The sequence below is a fragment of the Rattus norvegicus genome, chromosome 5 (genome assembly GCF_021556685.1).
Source record: "Rattus norvegicus strain SHRSP/BbbUtx chromosome 5, alternate assembly SHRSP_T2T, whole genome shotgun sequence".
Taxonomy (NCBI): Eukaryota; Metazoa; Chordata; class Mammalia; order Rodentia; family Muridae; genus Rattus; species Rattus norvegicus.
In genome coordinates, this window is record NC_141538.1 from 95,852,261 (window position 1) to 95,875,232 (window position 22,972).

Genomic DNA, 22,972 nt, shown 5'->3' on the forward strand with positions numbered 1-22,972 from the left:
TTTTCCCAGCTTGCTGCACGCATGCTCAATCTTTGATTCTCTACCTATATGCTGCCATTTCTACCTATGTGCTCCCATAAGGACACTTACGATTTTATCTGTTTCCTATAACAAACCATAGCCAATGTCAGGGCAATGTGTACAATCTAAACATTGACTGTGAGGAAGGGAAGCCAGTGATCATCAACCTAGTGACAAAAATAACTTGCGACGTTACTGAAAGATTAAATTGTTTTTCTCTTTATCATATTGTTTCCATGTATCATCATGCTCACTGTGTTTGGCTTCATTTATCCCTTAGGATTTTTTTATTTTTATTATTTTCTTATGTTCAACAGATTTTCGTAATGTCTTAGTTCAAGCAAATGCAACCTGCAGTATATACTGTGTGAATATAAAATGAATTTTGTAGATAGTTCAACTATGATTTCAAAATTACATCCAGGCTTAATTGCTTAACTAAAGAGTTTTAGAAGAAAACCTGATAACGGAAGAACAAGCTGTATGTCGCACAGAGAACTATATTCTGTGAGAAGAAAACAAGGAGCTAACAGGAGGACTGCAATGGATCCCAGGTCATTATGCTTTAGAACCAATCCAAAGCAATTTTCTTAACCATTAGGAGACAGCTTGCAACAGTGCGCTCTCTCTCTCTCTCTCTCTGTTTCTCTCTGTCTCTCTCTGTCTGTCTCTCTCTCTGTCTGTCTGTCTCTCTCTCTGTCTGTCTCTCTCTCTGTCTGTCTGTCTCTCTCTCTGTCTGTCTCTCTCTGTCTGTCTGTCTCTCTCTGTCTCTCTCTCTGTCTGTCTGTCTCTCTCTCTCTGTCTCTCTCTCTCTCTGTCTCTCTCTCTGTGTCTGTCTCTCTCTCTGTCTGTCTGTCTCTCTCTCTGTCTCTCTGTCTCTCTGTCTCTCTGTCTCTCTCTCTCTCTCTCTCTCTCTCTCTGACCCTTTCTTCCCAGATGACAAAATAGAAGGAAAGACTGATTTAGTAAAACTGACCACTGACAGGCAGTGTGCTAACTGCCACTCAGTAACCTAGTAAACCTGTGCGAGCAACTGAGACATTTGTGTTCAATGCTAGGCCAGGGAAGCAAAAGCTCACTCACTGTTAACTACCAGTTGGTAGTTACTGTAGCACAAGGCTGCCTAACTGTCCAGAATGCCACTGCAAAACGAAGGAGCTCAAGACGGGGGACATCTAAGCACAGCCATCCTTCCCCTCCCAACTTATCATCCTGTGTCATTCTGGGACAATTACATAAGAAATCAAGTTTTAAAAATGAGGTTGGCTTCACATGGATGATAGGACAGATGGGACGCAGCTTACATTTATACTTGTTTTACACGGATCAAACAAACATTGATTAAATAATGCTGACTTGCCTTTGTGCAGCATAGCACTCATCCATCTGTATCTATCTGTCTGACTGAACATTTAACAACACATGGCACAGGTCATTATTTTTGGAGCTTGTCAGAATGCTGAGAGCAGTAAACTCGGGAAAGAATAAGTACCTAGAGTTGGCAAGGTAAACTAACATCTTTTATCCTTAAAGGATGAAAAAGAAAGAAAGAAAGCCGAAAAAGAGTGCTTTGAAAATCACCTTCCCTTTATCCAGGCTAGAAAGGCAGGGATCATAAATGAGTGAAGCTCTAATTCCCAAAGCCATTTGGTTTTTTCCCTTTCTTGGTGTTGGGGATGATGTGAGAGCTTTGCTTCTACGACCTTAGGTCTCTCTTGTTGCAGTCTCTTAAAGGTGAAAGTCATGGCTGAGGCGGGCAAAGAGCAGCCTAGATGCTGGCTGATAGGGAAGGTGGCTTCCATTTCAACCTCATATATCTAGCTGCTTCACCCCGATCATGCAGCTTCCTATTAGAAATTAAGATGAGGTCATTGGATAATGTGGTATTAGCACCCTTACATCTGGGATTGGGCTCAGCTATTTTTTTTCCCCTTAGAGCCCACTGCTTGTGTGTTCTTTTCTGTTCAAAATCTCCCTTCATTGTCTACCTCTGTCAACCTTCTTTGTAATGCTGATGCCTTTTTACAGCTCCCTCCCACCTTCCTCAGCTAGAGTCCAGGCTGGGTCTCTGCAGAATTTTGAAAGGCGGAAATACAATGAGTAGCTTCATTCAAACCAAAAAGTTGATGGATGGGTTTTCATATTTCATAAACTCTACAAAATCCATATGCTACATTTCCACAGAATTCATAAATAAGAATGCTTGATTGTAGTTATAATTAATTTCTCCAGCCAAACAATAGACCCTTCACCCCAAAACCCAGATAGTAACAACTTGACCAAGATGACGAAGGGCTTTACATCCCAATCTAGACTGCTACTCCTCACAATAACTTCCAAGAAAGTCATATTAAGGCTAACAGACTTTCAACTCAGTTGCTAGGATGGGTGGTACTAGATGCAAGGAAATCTTTGTGGGTAATTCAAAGACAGGCAAAGTCTCAGTTAGACATGTGCTAATATCAAATAGTTGGTCTTAAAGTTCTAAAATTGTTTTTTCCTCAACTTGGACTTTGTCTTAAAATAAGTAAGTGAAAAAACATACTGCATATAACAGATGAAGTTCTAATTATGAACTGTATTTTCATTAAAAAGCCACAATGAGAATGTAAGTGTATCTATAAAACAGAGGTGATATTTTCTGCGTTAACTCGTTTCATTTTACAAAAAACCTAGGCATGCATATCATATTTTTGAGGTTCTCTCTGAAGTGCACTGAAGTTAGATGATTCCTTTACAGTCAAATAGCAACTAGGTAGAAAAGTCAAGTTTACCATCCTTTCCTCTCTAGCTAAGCCAAAGTTTACTTGATGGTTTCAATCCACCCCTCGGTCCTGGAGTAGATAGAATGTAAGAAAAGCTGGAATCAAAACTCTAAGAACTGCTGAACTCTGTTTGTGATTCTAAGTCCAGGACAGAATTCTCAGATATTTGCAGGACATATTATAGTCCCTGAGTGGCACTCCCCAGGCGCGACCCTTTCTCATAGTGCTAAGGCCATCACTTTAAAGCCACATTCCTGAATGGTTTCTTAAAACCCAACCTTTGGGCCAAAAAGAAAAATAGAATTCCCAGTTTCAAAACACCGCACAATCCATAATCATAAGTACTCAGTGTTTCACTTCATCCTGCACATTATCCAAGGAGGGGAACAAAGCCTCAAAACCTCAAAATATTCCTTTAGAAACTCATCAAAGGACTACCACAAAAACAGACTCATCCTGTTTTTTTCCTTTTTTGTATGTTTGCAAAACAAATAATAAAGATTTAATTATAGAGAAGGACTAGACCAACTATATTACTAACCAAACTATGGGGTAGACCATCTTTTTTTTTTTTTAATTTAAATTAGCCTGAACTTCCAATGACCTCACATCAGGAGAAGTTCTAGCTTTCCACAGAGTTGTTCTGGTTCTTCCATAGCAGTGCAGCTCACCCACAGGCACTCAAATCCCTTTCAAGGTTAAAAAAACAGCCTGGAGCTGACTGTGAATTTCTGCAGAGACTGGTTTCTTTTTTTAAAATTTATTTGTATTTATATTTTCTCCCATCCACTGTTTGAAAATGGCAAATTGAAGTCAATATGTGTGTGAACAAAATACATGCTTATAGAGTTGGTAAGGCCACTATTTTCCATACTTAGTACGTGGTTGTAACTGCCCCGAGACCATCCTTCCAAGAGAAAACTGTGAATTTAGTTGAAGCTAACAATCCTTCACAAGCCAGATGTGAGATGAACTGGAAAGTGACAGCAATGTCTGAGGGACAGAGGGAAGGCGGCCATTTCTCAGCTCTGGTTAGCTGCAGGAGGACATGCGGCTGGGTCCTCTTTGTTCCCTTTCATATTTCCTTCACCCATATGTCAGGTCTATGCCCTCGTTTTCCCTCCGCTCCCCTTATCCAATCAGTTATTAGCTCCTGTTGAGTCTTTCCTTGTAACAAACAGCATCTCTGAATCTAGGCTACCATTAGATGGGGAAGAATTGAAACAGGATTTTGCGAGATTAACAATGTTAATCCACGGACACACAAGCACTCTCCCTTGAACAGTAGAAGAGGTGAATACAATTCATTAATACATTTAGAAATGTATCACACTTGTCAAATGTGAAAGTGTGTTTCATTCAGGCAGATATTTCTTCCAACAGAAATTTGCCTTTAGGTAAAAGCACTGAATCAAGGATTTATATTGTGCAATGGTTAAGATTTGAAATTTAGACCACAGTTTGTAGCACATGCAAAACTTCATATATAAATAGCATTCCGATATGGAGAGGAAGTAGAAAGGATAACTAAGGATAATAGGAGGTAAATGAGGTGACTTTCTGGTTAATACCTTCGCCTATACTCTGTCACCGCAGTATGGATACATCACCAGTTTCCTTGAATCCCCTCCTAGAAGTACATTTAAATGATCTTAACAGGCCTGGCACTGGTAAAATGAAGACAGCAGCAAAGCCCTGAACAGTCTGCGTCTTTACAGGGCAACACAATGTGAGTGAGGGCCAACTTTTACTTCATGACTATGAAAGAAGTTGTTTTTGTGAGATCTCCTCAAGTAAGAGTTTGAGAAGAAATACAACAGTAAGATCTAGAAACCAAATATTCCAGAGTTGTTGACCAACGTGTTCCTGAATGTGGCCAAAAGCAGAAGAAAACCACTTTTATCCCCAAAGCCTATGTTTTAGAGGGATGAATTCAGGGATTTGTTTTAACCAGGTTACTTAGATTGTTAGCTATTCATCTCCTACATGAGATAAATGACTGGTAACAACAGGGTAGACAGCTTGGTGTGGTGGCCCAACTGTAATCCTAGCCTATTGGAAGCCAACCTGGTCTAACTGACAAGTTCCAGGGGGTGGAGAAATGTAGTATGTTCATAATTGCTAAAGGAGAAGAATTTCACAAACACATTTTACACACCAGTATCTTTTATACCATATGGCAATGAGAAAAAAAACTTAAATGACTTGCACAGAGCTTTCAGGCATGAAAATTCTGTTAGAAATGACTTAATCTTTTCTGAGTGAAGAGATAGAGTAGACTGAATTGATAAGAGGTGACAATAAAGGTCCATAAAAAAAAGCTACCTTATCAGCAGACAACTTAAAGGTGAAAATATCTATTAAATAAAATGGGGCATGCATTCTCAGGAACATGGTGGATTGACAGTTGTGTTCTGATTAGAGAAAAATAACTATCTATTAAATATAATCTATGTGCATCATTAAAGTAATTCATCCAGGTATCTTCCCTTTCCTGAAGGTGCCAGGGTTTGGGTACTAAACAAACAGGCTGTGTACTCTTTGCTAATATCGATGATTCTGTATCAGCCCTCACGGATGAAGGGTAAAGCATGTGTTTTAAGTCTTCACTGAAAAGTAGCACATTTCCTCTCTCCTACATGCATCCAGCGACTGGGGTCAGAACAACCCTTGTCTGCCCAGTCTTAGCAAGCTTGCAGTATTTCTTTTCCCTTCAAGGCAATTGTTTCTACTTTCACTTGGAATTATAAAAGGTAGGCAGTTGCTCTGTTATTGCTACAAGGCAATCCATTTCTGCCCCTCTATTTATTATGCAGTAAAATGTCCAACTCTATCATTTGGGACTCATCAACTCTTCGGCAGAGATAACACGCAGCGCACAAGTCCCCACGTGTGTTGCTTACTTTTCTGTTTCTACTTGATAATGGAGACCTGCCCATACATAAAGAACATAACATTAGTAGAATGTCAAAGGGAAGGGCAATGATGCATGGATGTCTTGATTTCATGATTACTGTGGCTCCTATCATTAAAGCAAGGAATATGCAACACTTTAAGGGAAACTAGCAGATACAAACCCTAATGAGGTTTACAAAAGACATTACTGGACCCTAATCAACAGTATTAATTCTTCATACAATGTAGTAAGTTTCATTTTATTTTACTTTTCATCCTGTAGTCAAAATGTACAGTTAGCCTTTCAGTACTGTTCTTGCCTGTCATTTATTAGGAAGTTTATTTCATTCTATTTTGCTTTATGTTAAATCATTTATCTTTTCTCATAAAACAGATAAACTTCAAAATTGAAAAATAAGTAGTTTATTAATGTTTAATCAATATCTTGTTTTCTGGATCAGAAAATAAAAATGTAATGATCTCTCTCTCTTTGTCCAGGGCAGAATACAGAGAATTACAAGATGTCACTTAAAATATTCTTGAACTCACACTTATCCCAAATGTGTTTTTTTGTAACTATCAGGTGGAGAAAGAAGCCTTTGGGAAGAGGTGCCTTTGGGAAGAGCTCACATACTGACTCCTGGCTGCTAGCCTGATTACCTTTTGCAGGCAAAGGAACAAGACATAGCACTGTGGGCTTCAAATTAAAGACTCCCACACGGTGGACACTATTCCTCCTTTCCATGGTTTGAGGATATGTTAGAAAATGTTCACACTCTAAACTGTCATGTGCGTTCTTTCCCCTTACATGTGATAAACAAACTAAAAGAGCTTACAAAACCTAACAATCTAGAATTTTAGCCCAATTTCTTTCTAAACTGAAAAGCTGTTTACAAAAAAAAGTGCATTATTGAAATTGCATTGACTATGTTTCATTTTAACACTTGAAAAACTGGAATAGAATATTGTGACTGCATTTGTGATTTATCCAATGTTGTAATTCAATGTTTCCTACATAGTAAATTTGAAAATTATATCTTACAATGAATAAAGAAAGAATAGCAGGTGAGAATGTTGGGAGCCTCAGAGAGAATGGACAGTTTCTGATCAGAATAAACATGCACTACTAGGTTATAATAAAGACTGAGTTTAGCTTAGATTATATACCCTGTTTATATCTGTATCCCTGATAAAATTACTGAAGGGACCATCTTTCCTTCTCAGATACTTCACTTCAGATACTACATTACATAGTCACTGCAGGTTCCAGTGAGCCTAGGTCTTTTTATACCCTAATCTGGGTAGTGTCATAGCGTTACGGTCAAACCTGTGTTTGTGTACCTCTATCAAGAAGGAGACAAATGTCCTGCTTAGTTAAATAGAGAGTCAACTTATCAAGCTAATGCTATAGATAAGTGGGCAGCAGAAAAGTAAATTGTTTTCATTCCTCCAGAACCCATATCTCTACTTGCCTCACACTGGAGTAGAACAATGGTATATTTAAGCCATAAGGAGAGAAGGTGGCTGACTTGACTCAGGGATTCGCCCTTACTCAATGTACCTATTCATTTCATCATAGAAAGGAATGGTAAGAAAGTACTTCTAAACATACTGTTTTCCAAAGTCAGAATTTTAGCTTACTTCCATTACTACTTTTCCTCCCTTAATTTTTACACTTATTTATTTTGTGTATATGTACATGTGTGTATGTATGTGGAACACATATGCTATGGAGCTTGTGTAGAGGCCCAAGGACAACTCCTCTTCTACTATGTGAGTCCTGGAGATTGAACTCAGGTTGTCAGACTTGGAAGCCAGAACCTTTATCCATTGAGTCATCCTGCCAGCAATATATTTTATTCTTTTGAGGAAGGTTAGAGGGTGGAAGGAATCTGATAGTGAGTAAAGCTGGATATAAGTCTACCTATGGGACGAAGACCAGGGTTAATCTCCTGATCTTATAATTCATTTAGTCATCATCTATTCTTTTGCACCTAATGTAATATTTTCTAGTATTCATAATCTTCACATTAAGGATAAATATAATTATGTCTTAATATCTTTTTCTTAGTGCAATAAAAATGGCAGCACAGGCTTGTTCTATTGACTCACTGTTCAAAGAATTCAATTATATATTTTCAAATATGATGCACTTGTGAGAACATATATTAACATACCTCTTAAAACTGCATGCATCACCATATCTAAATAAGTACTAAGGAGCTGATAAGAAAGAACGAAATCATAGTCACAGAGAAGACGGAGTCAGGAGAACGATGACTATGCACATGTTTCCGGAAGGCTATTGGGATCATGTGGCTACGGAATGTGACATACCCAGAATCCAACTCTCATGTTTAAAAGATGAAGAATCAAGCTGTAAAGGAAACCAGCCTCACTAATACTGTTTCCTCGTCTGAAGGTCTGGCTTATTCGCCTATCTGACTAATAATTTTCCTACCATGTATCTTTTTCAAACACTGAGCCAGGCACATACATCAATTTCTTTCAAAAGCCTTTAGATACAGCATATACTCTATTCTACCTACAATCTTGAAGTTGAAAAACAAGTCTTTGACATAGACAAGTGTACAGTAGAGTCACCACAGAATAATTTCTATTTGTGAATAGAAATCCTGAATAAACTTAATGTAATAGGAGGCTAGTAAACCAGTATGACAAATATAAAGCCAATAAAACTGCTACTTATCTACTGATGTAGACAGGTACTACAGATTTAAGTTGTAGCTAAACAGTATTTTTGCTAAACATACATAGTACATGCATAACATGGATAACAAACTGCACAAATATGTGGACACATACGCAGTTCCCCCTGATTACTTCTTAACAATGACAATAATCTATCACTCAGGTCAGGGCATTTCATCTATTTTTAAGCATTTTCTCTTTGTTACACCTGTGTTCTTTAGTTTCTAATTTGAAGGATCCCACTGCTTTCCAAAGTGAGAAGAAATCCGACTTTTAGAATGCTTTCCAAAACCACACATTTGATTTCCTTGGTTGCATTAGAGAGAGAAGAAGCAGATTTCGGAGGTCAATACTTGGGATGGTGTTCTGCACAATCCATTGCAGGCTGTCACCTGCACTTTATGGTCCACGGAGGAAGCATACTGTATGGATTTACCATCAAGAGCACTGAAAAGCCAGCACAAGACTAGCTCAACCATTCCAAACTCACAAAAGAAGTTAAAATTGCTAATTGTAGGCTGAGGACTGGTGAGTCATCATTATACTCGAATCTTTCTAAATACATACAACAATGAAACAGATATTGCTTCCTCCTGCTGATAATTAAATGCAGACTTGGATATGATGCCAGTTTCCATGAGTCACACTGCAAGGTTTGGCTTTGAAGTCTAGCTCTTAACCTTGGCCCTCTAACAGATATATAAATTATAAAATTGCTATCAAGAATCTTAATTTTGTGTTTCAAAACTGTGGACAGTAAGGAAAATAGATTAACTCCACATGTCTCTTCTAGTTTTTGTCTAATGGTATATCCATACCACATCATTTAATTCCCCCAAAATTCTATGGTAATGAAAAGCAAAAGTACAGATTTCCACATGGTGAGATTTTTAGTAAAGTTTTTTTTTCAGTTAAATCAAATGAAAGATAGCGTGAGATTTTTAAGCACAATCTTTGGGTAATTAGGAACAAAAAGACACATGGTCTCATTCTCTCATTTCTACCCACACAACAGAGCATCCCTCATGCTCTTTGCCTCTCATACACACGAGAAATTCTGAGCAAAGGACAGTAGCTGGGAGAACAGACATAATAGAGCATAGGATGGAACGGTATTGGCAGAAACCACTGAGAATGCTCAGACCAATAACTCACGAGTCACAGTCTGCACTAACAGCTTTAATGACCAGTTTAATGGTTTAATGGATAGCACTTTAATAGGATTTCTGGTACAAGCCTTCTGAAAGCTTGCCTTCAATAAATCTGTCATTAACAAAGAACGGGGTTGCTTCATAGAAGCAGTTTAATGAATCTGAATACAGAAAAATTATGGTAGTTGTCACCCTGCATCATGGTCCATGTATAGGTGTTCAGTACACTACTGTGGGGGAAAATCTCTACATGCTCAATGTGCACGCTTCCAGTGAAACAGCTTTCCACCAAGGGAATGCAGTCTACATTAAACAAAAGAGTAAATGTATACAACACCCACAATGGTTACATTTATGCATGCAAAGATGACATAGGAACAGCACAGGGAATTTAAACACAGGTAAAAGTGTGTGACCATGGAGCCGGGCTGTCTCTGAAATGGCTTGCCAAGTTCTTCAGGGGAATGCACTTTTCAATCATCCTTGTTTGATTGGATCACACTGCTTGTACTCAGTTAAAATCCTTTAAAGTCAGGGATGGCCATGCTGTGCCCTTCATGGTGCATCCCACTCACTAGTAAGTGTGAGAGTTATAATCAGGTGTGATGAATAAGCCTGGATGTCAACCCCTGGTTGTTTGTCACTGTCGCCGGTGGGGGTTTGAAGTTCTGACTTCACACTGGAACGCTTCTTGCCTAGACAGAATTTTCCTATCATTTCTGTTGTTGTAAATTTGTTCTTTCTTGAAGGGTTTGCACCAACCCCACATTCTCAGGGTTTGCAGCAACCCCACATTCTCAGTCCACTTCAAGTACTTACTTACGTTTCTAACATCCAACACTACAGTACATCCCAGTGGCATTTATTCATCTAAATTTAACCTAGTTTTTCCTTCCTTACAGTGGCTTAAATTTATTATTATAACTCTTTCTCTGTCTCTGTCTCTCTGTCTCTCTCTCTGTCTCTCTCTGTCTCTCTGTCTCTCTGTCTCTCTCTCTCTCTGTGTGTGTGTGTGTGTGTGTGTGTGTGTGTGTGACACTGTAGTCCTTGTTGTTGACTTCAAAATGACGAGCATTCTCCAAGCGTGGCTCCAGAGTACTGGCATGCATCACTACAGAATTTATCTTTTCACTTGATAAGTCTTTATTCCTTCACTTCCATGGTAAAATCCTACATAGAAATATAGCCTACCATTCATCTCTGCCATCTATGAGATAGCTACACCAGGGAAACTAAACATAAAATACCCATAAACGTATATGATTATCATTCTTTAAATCATAAAATATAGTTAAATATTGTCAGTCTGACAGCAAAGGACTAGAAGAGGCTTCAAAATATCTTCCCATGCATTCTGTCAGCCATCAGTTTTTCACCATCAATTATGACTACCTCTGAAAGTCATTCATTGGCTAAACTTGTTTCTTAAATTTGTACACACTGAACAAGGCCAAGAAAAGCTAAATGAGTAAAAATATTTCTTTTCTGATCCAATGGTAGACATATCTGAACAGTCATAAACTTCCCAGAAAATTTATATATGTCAGTTCAATCATTTTTAATGTCATTGTAAAATGGATTCCTTTTGCAAAATAAAAATTCCAATTATTATTTGAATAACTAAAAGCAAATGGCAATTTCACTGTGAAAACTCTCACTTTATTTCATACATATGTTTTTAATCATATTTAGAGAGGCACAGTTTACTTTTACTGTACTGAATATGACTAAGTCTAAGTTGAGGATGCATTTTGAAAATACGGCAGGGTAGCAAACAAAATTCGAGGAAGCTAACCTTTCTTATAAATAGCAATGTGGGCAAACAAATGAATAAAATGTGTATGCTCTGAAAGATCCCCCTTTTCTAAGATTGATATTAAAAACAAGCAGAGCACCGTACTCAGTGATTTCGAGAGTGGGAAGAACATAAAAGGTTCTGTATGATACTGTAAGTTTCTACATTTCTCTCTGCAGCCCTCTATTTTATCCAGCTGGGGAAATTTGGTTGAAATTGTAGTATACAATGCTGTGGTTCTTAACCGCTCCCACAGCCTACAGAAACATAAGCAGTTCTGGCAGGGAAACACAATAAAGAACAAATGCTGGTCCCTAATCTCATTTTACATATGCTCAAGTAACAGAACATGAGGGGAGAAAATGAATTTCTCTGAGAAGGCTCCAAAAGCATAGAAGTCTGAAGAACTTATTTTTCTGTCTGTGGAATTAGCAAATACAGACATTGAATTACAGCTGTGAGACTTTTGTTCCCACTCTAACAGCACTGAAACTGTGAGCTTCCTGAATGTCAGGGAAAAAATCCCCACTACCCCACACCAGTGAATATAAGAAATATAATAAACAAAGCCCACGTCTAATTACATCAGAGCAAAGCTCATAGCTACATTGTATTTGAAACCTAGCAAAATCTAATGGTTCTTGTTGTAGTGCTAAAGTTTGACTGAAAGAAACGAAAAGGGAAACAAAAACATGAAAATGCCATTAGACCCTGGGTTCATGGGCAGGATTGTGTGCTTTATTTATCGTCTACTCCAGAGTCTAGCAAAGTTCCTGGCACGTATGAAGAAGCCAGTCGATGCTGGCTACCGGAGATCAGCGGACTGTTGTAAGCTTTCAGAGCACAAAGGCCTCTAACAAAGCAGGCACTAACACTCTTACGATTATTTACAAAACACCTAATAATTTTCAAATTGGTCTTTTTTGGTGTGTGGGATATGTGAAAAAAGAGAGCAGCTTTATTTCAGAGTTGGTCTATTTCTAACAAAAATTTGAATCCTTGCTCTGTGGCATTGAAGGTAGTTGCTGTGGCAATTATCATGGATCAAACACAAGAAGGCTGTAACTCTTTCGAGAGCAAATGACACCAAGGACAGATGAAGTCTTAGGGAAACAGTGTTCTTTTTCATCCAAATATTTTAATGATAAAACAGGAGGGAGAATGCTACTGAGCTTGCTGGTCTATGAAAGCTAATGGTGAGGTTTTTGGAATGAGCAAGAGATAATTTTCCTATCTAACAGCTGACAGAGCCATTGGTTCAAGGGCAGCCTGGGGTACACAGTGATACCCTGTCTCAAAAATTTAAAAAAGGAAATAGAAAAGAAAAAACCAGGAATATCTAAAAACATATCACACAAATTCAATATTTGCTTACAATTGCCTTGATTTGTGTTCTTTCTACTAATAAAAATTAACTATTTTGGGGCTAGAGGGCTGCATCAGTAGGTAAGAGTACTTATTCTTACAGAGGATCTAGTTTTAGTTCTAGCACCTACACTGTGGCTCATAATCACCTGCTATGCTTTACGTAGTACCTTCTTCTGACCTCTGTGGTCACTTGCACTCATACACGTAGTATACATACTCATACATATAAAATACATTTAATAAATATGTTAAAAATTAAAAATCACATGTTATAACAGATTTTTTTGATGAAACACCAAATTCCCCATTCAGTTTCCAATCTGGATTCTCATAAAGGCAAGACAAGTTAGTACAACTTTAAGATCTACTACAATACACTGTATTTCCCCCAGATATATTTTCTTTTAACTTGAGTGCTTACTTAGAAAACATCATCTGTCATATAATATAAAACATGAAAGTGCCCAAGTTACCTCAGGATCATCACTAAAAGCAGCTGTACAGTTATCTTTCCAGCAAAATGGCAGAGACAGACTAGATTAAACGATCCCAGGAATCCTCAACCACAACTCCAGATTTGAATCTATATGCCCCTGCAATAAAGCCCTCTGGTGTGCAGGGTTAATTAATTAATTAATTGTTTGTTTGTTTGTTTATTTATAAGGTAATAGAAGAATTTCTGAGCTGTGACAAGGATCAATACTGCAAGAAGAGAAAAGAAAGAAACAAAAAAATCAATGCCCTACTTGCACAATAACATCCACCATTACCAACAATTAGGCTGAAAATTTTATTCTCCTGATGACAAGGACATCAATTAATTACTTGGAGAGGGGGTTAAACTCCCACCTTCCCAGAGACAGCACCCTAGTTTCTCTGAATTCAAAGGGAGGCAGCATGTCACTGCTCATTAACTAGACTAATTACACTTCCTCAGTCACTGCTGCAGTTCTGCTCTCTGGGTAGACACAGCCCTGAGCAGACAAAGCCTACGACAGGGAGGGGCACTCCACCATGGGAAACGAAAAGGGCAAGCTGATCTCAGCAACATCCACTTCAAATCTTATGTTGTACTAACCATGTAAACTAAATTCAGGGCGCAGGAAGTTACACCAAAAGACTTCCCATCCAAACCACCTCCTACTGAGGTTTTTGTCTTTTCTCCAGCCAAAGAAAAGACCACTTGACAAATTTATATGGAAATAAAAACTGGAGTCACAGCAAACATATCTACTACCACAAACCCTTAAGAAATAAAAGTGCAAAGACAAAGATAGTTTGCCATCAAAATATGCCAAAATTCTTATCAATTCTTATCTTTTCAAATAGCTGGGAGGTTCTTGTGTGAAGCGAAACATAAAGGGCGATTTTGCATACACAAATGTTTTTAAAAGCTTAAGGGGAAGAGTCACATATTATTATTTAAGTTTATTTAAGTTTATTATTTAAGTTATTTAAGTTGTATGACTTCATGTTTTATAGCAAACAGGATATTCTTTGATTCTAGGTCTTATATAATTGATGCTGGGTTATGAGTGCTCATTTGTGGAGAGGAGGTATGTTGACAGGTAAATGTCTTTAGGATGCATAGGCCAGTTATTTAGTCAAACATTCTAGCCTCTACACATTCTAGTCCCTTAAGCAATCTTCTTTCTTCCTCTGCTTTCCTAGTGGGCTGGGTTCATCGACATTCATACTTATTACCTATGGCTACTGAAAAGTTGTTGAGTTAGGATGAGTGGGATGGGTATTGTGGACTTGTTTATTCTTTCATCTAATTTGGGGAAGATGTTTTAAGGAGATAGGATCTACACAGTTTAGGCTGGCTGGCCTTGAACATGTTAAAGTAGCAATAAAGGCCTATAAGAAAGAAAAGAGAGAGAGAGAGAGAGAGAGAGAGAGAGAGAGAGAGAGAGAGAGAGAGAGAGACCCCTTTTCTAAAGAATTTAATATCTGGATATGAGATCACCCAAGGGAAGTAGGCTCACATAAAACCATCATAAAGAAATAGGCAGAATGAAGTTTTCTTTAATATACTAGCGGAAACAACGATTTATTATGGCTACAGCATAATCCAGACAACAGAACATGTGGTTTGTGATTTATATTCTAACTGGACTTAGTAACAGTGATGTGACTAAGATGGCCAAGCATGACTACTATCTACCTTTACCAGCAGAAAGGCCAGATATTATTATTATTATTATTATTATTATTATTATTATTATCAATCTTATATAATTTAAAAAGAAAAAGATAATTTTAAAAATACTCTTAAATAGGCAAGATCAGAGAAATAGATGGCTAGGGAACTGGAGATGAATTAAGCACCGAAGGTCTACATAAGCCACTGGCTTGAGGCTGTTCTGGTGAATGCGTGCTTTAACACCAAACAAGTGGGGATGATGACTATATGAGTTTTTTTTTTTACATAAAGTCAAATACTTCAAATGCTGCCTTTGTGATGATTATAAAATAAGACAAAACAAAATCTGTAAACTCTTGCAATGTGCCAAGGCTCACTCCTTGTCTCTAATGTTCTATATACTCCCCCAATATGATACTGTGCTCAACCACACTTTAGCCTCAGCCAAACACAGCAAAACAATGATAAAGAACCCTTCCACTACTACTTTAAATTTGAGACTAGATAAGCAATGGTATTCTTGCGATTTTGATCACAAACTCTCAGCTTCTTCACTACAACTTTTCTCATTGCAGCATTTCTGAAACTCTCCCACACAGCTGCTCTCTGGGAAGACAGACACTCAGGTGCACTGATTAGATCTCCAGGAATTTCCACAGCTTGTTTTAGATCAGAAGTGACAAGCAGTTTCCATGACATGAAAATACTTTTGGGGCTACTCGGTGCCCACTGTGTACCTTCCCACAGTGGTCTCTCTGGATGTTACCAGAGTTTGCTCCTCTCAGCAACATCACTGTGCCATGGCAGTTATAGCCATGTCACAGCCTAAAGTTCCTGGGCGAGCCATGCTTTGTCCTATCGCCATGTCTCTGTATGCATCTCTCTCTGGAATCTTAGAATTGTAGTCAACAACCTTGATTCTCCCAGGTACAGGGTCTCTGGGAAGCATCTTGTCACTTGCCTAAGTCCCAGAATTTCTTTACAGTTATTAATTTTTACATTTTCTTAGGAGACTATGGACTCATCCAGAACAAAACTCATTATCTTGATCTTTGTTGTTCTGTAGTAAATAATTTGTTAAATAGCACAAGTTATTTAAATAGCTGGTCTACTTCTTCTCCCAATGTTCACTCTGGCTGTGAAATACCAACTTCATTTCAACACCACAATAAAACTTAAGAAGCCTATCTTTTCCAGTTCTTGCTGTATGTTGAAGCTTCTTTGGGAACTGTAGACCCATTATTATTAGTTGCTTCGTAAAAACCTTGGGCTCCATATGAGAGCAAATAGAAACCACTCAAGACAATATCCAGCAGTGGTCAAAGCCCATCAGTAGAAGAACTTATGAGAGCAAGCGAGGTCTGCAAACCATATCTATTGTATGAAAGGTTTTCCTGGGGTCAGCAGGGCCCACAGAGGTAAATAAACTACAGGTGCTTGCAAGATGCAGAGTTTGATGTTGCCAAGGAAACAGTGACATATACATTTTTAAAAGGGGGTTTAGGAAAAACAATTTGAAAAGTCTAAATAGAAGAAAGCTCTGAAGCTTGGTAAACTGGCTGCATTTGGAGTTCTTAGAATCTGCATGGGTTCAGCAAGAATGAAAGACAGCACAGATCAACACTCAGACTTCAGATAGTGCTTTTCAGGTGACCTGCTGTGTCTTTGTGTCCTGCTACATTTGTTTACAAGATGCAGAATGACAGCCAGCTGGGAGGAGATTCTCTGTTTCTTTTACTTCTTGGTTAGTGAGGTTGTTTCTTAACTATGGACAAAGAAAGCATCTTCTCAGATTGCCAAGTGTCAGGTCCATCCTCCCTGTAAAGCCCTCACTGGGAATTTAATCAGTAGGCACTTTTGAGTTAAATCTAAAGGGTTTGCATTAAAATGCATTCACTCCTGTGCAGTCTAAAGATAATAACAGTCTATTTTCTGAGAGAAAAGGGTCTGAAAATAAGGCTGTGCTGCTGATAGATCAGGTGGAGATGTCGATTGAGAAAGCAACTCTTTTTACACAAGACACTCTTTGTTCTGTGTGCACCTGTTGATGGTAAAAGCAATTTTGACCACAAGAAAGAGATTTTCTTTTGAGAACTGTAAGTTTAGTTCAAAATTGATCCAGACACACACTTTGGCTAATCATCTGCTATATGCCCTATAGGGAGCTGGTCACCATGTGGCCGACAACATGCTGAGATGTCTTGACACCTGACCAGGAAAGTCTGAACACAGCATGACACTGGAATGTAAGAAAGCCAACAGTAATGGTTAATGGTGCTGGCTTAACTATGGAGTTTTCTTTTCTTTTCCTTTTTGTACTTTAGTATATCATGCTTTACTTGATTCAGCAAAGCCCTAAGGGTTTGGCCAGCAATAAAAAAGAAAGATTTAGTTCATCATTAGAGATAATTCATGTTGAAGTGTAGATGAACATACCACTAGTTCTTCATTCTACCACAGTAGTTATGTGACACTGGGCAAGTTTTCTTACTCAAGTTCGTGTTCTGTAAGGTCTCTATACATTTAAAATTTGGTTCTGAGCAATGTTTAATGTCGGTACATATTTCAGAAATATGTTTATGTATTTCACTTCTCATCAAGGAACAATAATGTTATTCTTTTCACCTCTTTCAATTCATTACGGAGAGTCTATTTAATAATGGATTATATAATATATATATATATATATATATGAATGATGTGATAAAATCATAAAAATCAAGCTTGATGTCTGTAAAGTTTTCTAGAAGAGTCTCATCGTAATTGACACATGGGGGTGGGTTCTGGGGGTGGAACATCATTGCCAATAGAACCAGAAGAAATCCTTAGTACATAGAGACAATACATGGCAGGAGAATTGTAAGTAATATGATCACAGGTATCCATCTCTTTAGATAGTAACAAAAACAGGGGCTGGACATTATGACAGAAAAAAGAAGGAAAGTTACAGTATAATAAAAACTTCTGAAAAGCAGGTTGTCATGTTCTAATTATAATAAAATGATTGTGGAGGGAGGTTTATTATAAAATTTTAAGGTAATACAACAAATAGAAAGAATTAGCACTAACAAATCTGAAAGTATATTTTTGGCAACTGTCTGAGTGGATACCAGAGCAGGATCTTATAGGGGATTTAAATTCAATCAGAAATTGGTTGGTTACTCCCATAATATTCATGCTATCTTTAGACAAACGTGAATATCTAGTGTGAAAGTCTATTGTGATATAATGCTTTATGAACATGTCAGGATTGTTACAGATACAAACAAACAGTATTCATAAGACCTGCACAAAATGAGCTGGACAAACTTCTAGCAAGGAGGGAAGCACATGGATCTTCACCCACAGCTGCAATGCTGATGGCTGCTTGGGGAGGGAGAGTCAGGTTTCTTCTGGTATTTGAGTCCTGGTAGGTTGTTCATGCTTCAGTGGATGACTACAACCATACCCATACTGAAAGCACTGACTGGACTCAGTGAATTAATAAAAAATACTCATGAAAATTGAAGAGAGACATAGTGGCTTGATTCTGATATGAGTTGTGAAGGAGGAGTTAAGAGGTGGATTTCAGCAAAGCACACTGGATACATGTATGAAATTCTGAAATTATAAATATATATATAATATTAAAAAACAAATTCTCAAGTAATATGTAAATATATTTTTAAAGTATTTATAAACAAATAGTCAGGAATTTTGAATGGGTTTTGTTGTTAACTGTGTTTAAGGGAAGTTAATATTTCTATTCAGAGCACAGATTTTATAAAAACTAGAATATGCTTGAGTTAGAATTTGTGAGTGGGATAACAATTGAAATGTAAATAAGAAATACTTAAGTTAATAAAGATGAAAAAAAAAGAATTTGTGAGTTGGAGTGTTGGGGTACCTATTTTTTACTTTGTATGAAGGAGTGTCTTTTCAATCGTTGATTCTATACCAGCAGGGAGCTAAACGCTGGAAGGATTTTGGTATTGTCATTTCTATAGCCCATCATTGGGTTTTCTAATCTGTAAATATCTGTCCTTCTTCATCTGCCTTAAGGCAATCTAGAGATGTATCAGAGAATGTCTTCCTGCTGATTGGTTATAATAAAGATTTGATGGAATAGATAGGGCAGGAGTTAGGACTGCACCTTCCAGGCTGAGGAGTGATGCAGGGAGAAGAAAGCAGAAGCAGGGGAATTGAGAACTGCCACAGAGAGGAATTGACAGGACCTGGAGCAGAGCAAGGTGATCCAGCTAGCCAAGTGGCAAGTCATAGGCTAGAATAATCATGTTACGTTTAAACGGTAGCTGGGAGACTGTCCCATCAAAAGACCTAAGCTTTAAACCTTAATTACAGCCTTATTTATACCACTTACAGGTCCAAAAAAAAAAAAAAGCCTCACAATATTGGAGAAACTGAATATTGCAAATCAAATTGAAAGTCATATTTTATTTTTATCTTCCTAGAGCACCTTGATCAGAATTGCTGGAATACTTGCATGTTGGAGGCCTTGCCTCACGGGATGGAGGAAATCTGTCTATATGAATAACCTACTGAATATATTATGCAGGAAAAAAAAGAGACATAGTTGAAGAGAAAGTTACTCCTCCCAGTTAAGAAGGCACTTCTGGCAATGCATAGAAGGCAGAAAGCAATTCTGAGCCTAAACATATCAACTCCTAAATTGGTGTTGCTTTATATAATCTCCCAATTGTTTATCTTCGCAACAGGTCCCCTGTATTTCTAGTACATTATGTATATCATAGATTAACTTTGTTAAGAAACTACTTTGTATATGTGCTATGAATTCTCATCAAAACCTGGGAAGTTTTTAAATATCAGGTTGATTATACTGTAAAATAAAATTTCATGTCATGGGCTGGAGAGATGGCTCAGAGGTTAAGAGCACTGGCTGTTCTTCCAGAGGTCCCGAGTTCAAATCCCAGCAAACAACATGGTGGCTCACAACCATCAGTAACAGGATCTGATGCCTTCTTCTGCTGTGTTTGAAGACAGCTACAGTGTATATAATAAATAAATCTTTAAAAAACCTTCATGTCATATCTGTTTAATAAGAATGGAGAATGGCAATTTGCAGCAGGGCAGGTACAATGTTTTAACAATGTTTAATGTTAATGTTCAACACTCAGATTCAGCACATACTGAAAGGTTCAAAAGGCATAACTGCTTTCAAGAAAAATGGTGACCAACACTCTACTCCCTGCCTGCCTCTCAGGAACGTCAGCAACCAGGATCACAAGTCAAATTCCCTTCTGCCCAAATTCCCAAGTCAGCTGTGAAACCCACATATCCCAGCTGACTCAGACCTTCCCACCCTGATGAACTCCACCTTCCTTCCCATCTGCTTCCCCACCAAGGTCAGGTAGGTAGCCTGATACTGTCCCACATTCTATAGCCTCCCTGTCTCCCAAGAGGTTTGCAGTAACCAGGGACACAACCTGCTTGTCTCCCAGGAGGTCTGTAATAGCCATCAAAACAGGAGGTCCATCTTAACCAAAGACACAGTCCTTCCAGTTTGCAGCTCCATCTACAACTGGGGCAGATCCTGCCCCCGGAGCCCAGAGCCTGCATGTCTCCCAGGTGTGCATGTCCAGGAATGCAGGAGGTCTGCTCTAATCAGGGACACATGAGCCCTGTTCTAACCATATACAGGACGCCCCTGCTAACCAGAGACAGCACTGCCTCCCTGCCTCCAACGAGGTCTATTCTACCTAGGTCACAGAGTTCTACCTGCCTCCAAGGAGGCTAACTCCAGGCAGAGGCACAAAGGCTAGTTAACACGAGATAACCAATTGGTGAGAGGTAAGCACAAGAATCCAAAGCAATTTGGCACCATCACAACCCAGGTCTCCCACCACAGCAAGCCCTGGATGCCCTACCATGTCTGAAAAGCAAAATCCCATCTCATGAAGATGATAGAGGCATTTATGGGGTATATAAATTACTTCCTTAAATAAATACAGGATAATACAATCAAACAGGTGAAGGAGTTGAATGAACAAAATGGTTCAAGACCTAAAATAGAAACAATAAGGAAAATACAAATAAAGGCAACCCTGGAGACAGACAATTTAGGAAAGAGATCAGGAGCTACCGATGCAAGCATCACCAACAGAATACTAGAGCTAGAAGAGAGGATCTCACGCATGGGAGATACCATAGAAATTACTGACACAATGGTCAAAGAAAATGCAAAACATAAAAACTCTTAACCTTAAATAGCTAGGATATTTAGGACACAATGAAAAGATCAAACCTAAGAATAATAGGAATAGAAGAGGGTGAAGTTTCCCAGTTCAAAAGGCCAGACCAGAAAACGTCTTAAACAAAATCGTAGAAGAAAATGCCCCTAAGAGATGACTATAAATGTACAAGAAGCCTATAGAACACCAACTAGATTGGACCAGAAAAGCAAGTCCTCTCATCACATAATCAAACCCCTAAATGCACAGAACAAAGAAAGAGTATTAAAAAGCTATAAGGGGAAAAGGCCAAATACCATATACAGGCAGACCTATCAGAATTATATTAGACTTCTCAACATAGATTCTAAAAGCCAGGAGATCCTTGACAGATGTCATCCAGACACCAATACCAGTCCAGGATACTATACCCCGCAAACTATTCCATGACGAAATCAAATTTAATCATTATCTTTCTACTAATCCAGCCCTACAGAGGATGCTGAAAGGGAAACTCCAAAATAACATGTCTTTAATATTTCTCAACATCAACAGACTCAATCCCCCCCTCAAAAAAAGACACAAGCTAGCAAACTGGATACAAAAACAGGATCCAGGATTTTGCAGCACACAACAAACATGCGCTGTGGGTGCTACTCATATGATCATGAGAGCATACTTTTCCTATGTGCCTTTGATTTTGCCCTTGGCAAAATACTTAGCACTCTTCCTAGGTCCATTCATACCACCATCTCTTCTGTATTGCCCGAGTTTTCCATTTTAAGATTAGTTCATTAAGAATAATCCTTATTATTCTTAGAAATACACAGCTGGCTTGATCATCTCAGAAACATAATTTAAAAATAATTCTCTCTCCTTGGTCAACAATGTAAAGTAGAAAGAATGAATCCAGATTAATGAAGCCCAAAGTCAACTTTAGTGAAGAGTTCAGGAAAATGCAGTAGGCACCTAGCTTTGGATGTGGGTATTTGAAACATCCTTTGACTGCAAGTCCTTGCTTCTTTAACATACCAATTGTACTTGTGTTTTTTCCATATGTAGTTCTATAGTTACAGTTATCAACTATGGTGATTTTAATAGAATGACACCTACACATTCAAATATTTGATTACAAGTTGTTGAAACTGTTTCGAAAGGATTAGGAGGTGTGGGCTTCTTAGAGGAGGCGTGTCATTAGGTTTCAAAAGCCCTTATCATTTCCAATTTCTCTGCATTGTAGCTATGTCTGAGCATGTTAAGCTCACAGCTGACATTAGCTTTTAGCCCCTATTCTGGTTCCATGCTGGTTTGCTGGTGTAATATTCCCCAGCATGATATTCATGTAATCATTGTCCAAAATGGTAAGCTCCAATAAACTCTTTTAATAAGCACGCTTGCTTGCAGTGTTTCTTCCCAGCAAAAGTAACTAAGACACTAACATCTATTCTAAATTATACTTGTACATGTGCATATGTCCATGTAATGTATTGATCAGTAATGACTCTGAGATGTCTACCAATTGAATCTCTAATATACATCTATTTTCCATCACAAAAAGTAGTGATGAGTGGAAACTCATGCTCTATCTTACATAATCCTAAACAAAGGGTGTCAATTTTCAAAATGAAGTTTTCAGAGCACCTTCATCAAAATTTGGTTAAATGTTCTTTTAAAAATAAGTATCCACATATATAATAGTTTACCATCAGGAATACTGTATCTAAGATGGAGTCCAATAAAAAATATTTTTTAAGGACAGAGACTTACTACATATAGCTCAGGTTAGACTTAAATATATGATATACAAATACCTTCCATATGCTATGATTACTGACATGCTCTCCTATGCCAGCTACTAGAAATCTAAAATAGTCTAGATTTCCAAACAATGCCATTCCATTTTGCAAAGCTGCATTTATTTTGAGTTCTAT

At 38.0% G+C, this 22,972-nt stretch overlaps 1 protein-coding gene across 23 annotated transcripts in view; it reads right to left on the reverse strand.

The window, feature by feature from the left end:
• Nucleotides 1–22,972, reverse strand: part of Ptprd (protein tyrosine phosphatase, receptor type, D) — a 2,326,896-nt gene that overhangs the window by 73,767 nt on the left and 2,230,157 nt on the right.